A 2,500-nucleotide genomic window follows, 5' to 3' on the forward strand; every position below is an offset into this window, starting at 1 on the left:
GCTGCGGCTGAAGTGCCCTAGCACTGCGGTTGAGCAAGGCACCTAACCCCTCACTGCTCCCCGAGCCACGCCATTGTAGCAGGCAGCTCACTGCGCCGGGATTAGTGTGTGCTTCACCTCACTGTGTGTTCACTGTGTGCTGTTTGTATTTCACTAATTCACTGATTGGGTTAAATGCAGAGACCAAATTTCCCTCACAGGATCAAAAAAGTATATATACTTATACTTATACTTTTCATTATTCACTGGAGGGCTTTTATTTATTATGTCATTTAGAGATACAATATGTCACAGACTGAGGGTTTCTTGAAGTTCTACAGCTCACACAAAATGAAAAACTCCTGCTGTTGTTCCCTCTTTGCCTTATTTAGTCCTCACACAGGACTTTTGTGCAGAGACAGTGGCATTTGAAAGTGAGGACATGATCCGATTGGAGAATAATGGCTGGGGAAACAAATGCTGATGCTCTGTATGTCTTACAACTCTTCGAGATGATTGTGCAAGAATCAGCACTATTTCAATACAATAGACCGAACGGCCAGTAGAGACATATTGGAATTCCCTTGTCCATTACATTCACTGAACCCCCCCCCCCCCCCCCCCCCACACACACACAGAATCAGGAATTTGTGTGAAATTCTAGCAACCCTTGCCATCCTAACTCTCTTTCTCTCTCACACTCTCTCTCTCTCTCATTAGTCGGAGCTCGTGTCAGGGCTGGTGTTTGAAACGTGATAAAAGTCTGCATTAATGTGTGTGCCATGAAAGCTGTAATATTTGCAGAAGGCTGATTGCTCTTTTACTATGTTTTTCTTGTACCAGCCAACTAAGTACAGCAAACAGCTTGTGTAGCTTTGGAGCCAATCTCAGAGGGTTTGCTCAGTAAAGGCAAAACAGTCCATAATAATCTGTCTCTCATTATGGTCTTTCGTAATGAACCAAAATCTTGGGACAGGCTGGTATTGTTTCAATTTAGGAAAAAACACAGCATTCAATATTTGCTCACATCTGCCACAGTTTTGTAAGAAATATTTGGCAATTTTCTGTATAGCAAATTATCACACTGTTTAACGAGTCAAAATATTTAGGCGTTACATTAAAGCTTTAAACTTTACAGATAGACCTATTGAATTAATCTATTTATGCTCTTTTTCACAAAAAGTATGTGAGAAACAGAAAAAAAACACACATTCCTTTCAGGGTTACACAAAGTTTATAAACAGTTTGAGTTGTTGATATGTATGAAAATAAAATATCTTTGCCACATATGACAAACTGGCTTTGATGGTTGACAGTGTAAAATATGAATGATGTAAACACATTTCTCTCAAAGACTTCCTGCACAAAACATACTCCGAAACGCCATAAAACCTTTATGCAGCAGACGTGCTCACTAAAGACAAACAGAATTCATGAAAGACACACTCAACCACACAGTCAGCCACATCAAGTCCTCCCCCAGCTGGTGAAACAGAAAACACATAACTTTACTGATGGTCAACCTGCAATATCTTGCAACACACGAGTAAAAGAAAAAAATTATGGGAGAGATTTGTTTTCAACATTCCAAACTTTATATAAATATAAACAAAAAAAATACTCATCAGTTGAAATAACTATCATCTATCATATTACAAGAAACTGAAAAAAGTGAAAAAGGAAAAAAAAAGTAAACCTGTTAGACTAAGTAGGCCTATGAGAGTTCCACCATCACTAGTTTTCCAACCACCTTGTGTCAAGTTATAAAAATACCCCTGCTGTTAGCCTGATAGCTATGTCTTCCGGGCAGCGAGTCGCTGTCATGCGCTGTCCCAGCAGGCACTGCTCTAATGACACATGTCCGGTCCACCGGCAAACGCACACAGTGCTGCCATCACGTCTGGAAAAAAGAGAGAGAGGGAAAGAAACAGGAGTATCATCACGAAGCAGCATCTGTTATGACTGTCCTCCTTTTTTGCAAGTGGTGACCTCTCTCTCTTCCACTTCCCTGCGCTGGGCCGGTGGCAGTGTATAGTGTAACGGGCACAGACCTATCATTTACTGCTGAGGCAATTTCTGTCTCAATTCCCTGGAGGAAAAAGGCCACAGCCATGTGTTGACCAATGTGTCAGAGAAAAAAGGAGGGAGAGACAGAGAGAGAGATAGAGACAGCAGTCACCACCTAGTCTCTCAAGTAATACTGAGCACCATTCAGACGATACCGCAGCTCATGAAAAAGTAATAGAGACATTACTTTAAATGTTATCAAACAGAGAAAATTTGTCTCTTGCTATCTCTCTTTCTAACCAAGAAGTTGTTTCTTTTTAGTCAAGCCCTTTCGCTTCTTCTGTGGAAATCTACAATTAAAACCTGGTAATGACAGAGTGATGAATGACAAAACTGTGCTTGACGTCTCCACTCCCGCTTTGGACCAAGGTGCAGCAGAGAGGATGGGTGAGGGGATGGGGAGGGGGGGCGGCGGCTGGCACTGATAAGACAGGAACGGGAGCAGGAGGGGTGC

At 41.9% G+C, this 2,500-nt stretch overlaps 1 protein-coding gene across 9 annotated transcripts in view; it reads left to right on the forward strand.

Moving 5' to 3' along the window:
- The window catches only part of camta1b (calmodulin binding transcription activator 1b), a 252,264-nt gene that overhangs the window by 84,295 nt on the left and 165,469 nt on the right, over nucleotides 1–2,500 (forward strand). The window lies entirely within an intron of this gene.

This window comes from Alosa sapidissima, chromosome 4 (assembly GCF_018492685.1).
Source record: "Alosa sapidissima isolate fAloSap1 chromosome 4, fAloSap1.pri, whole genome shotgun sequence".
In the NCBI taxonomy this organism is placed as follows: domain Eukaryota; kingdom Metazoa; phylum Chordata; class Actinopteri; order Clupeiformes; family Clupeidae; genus Alosa; species Alosa sapidissima.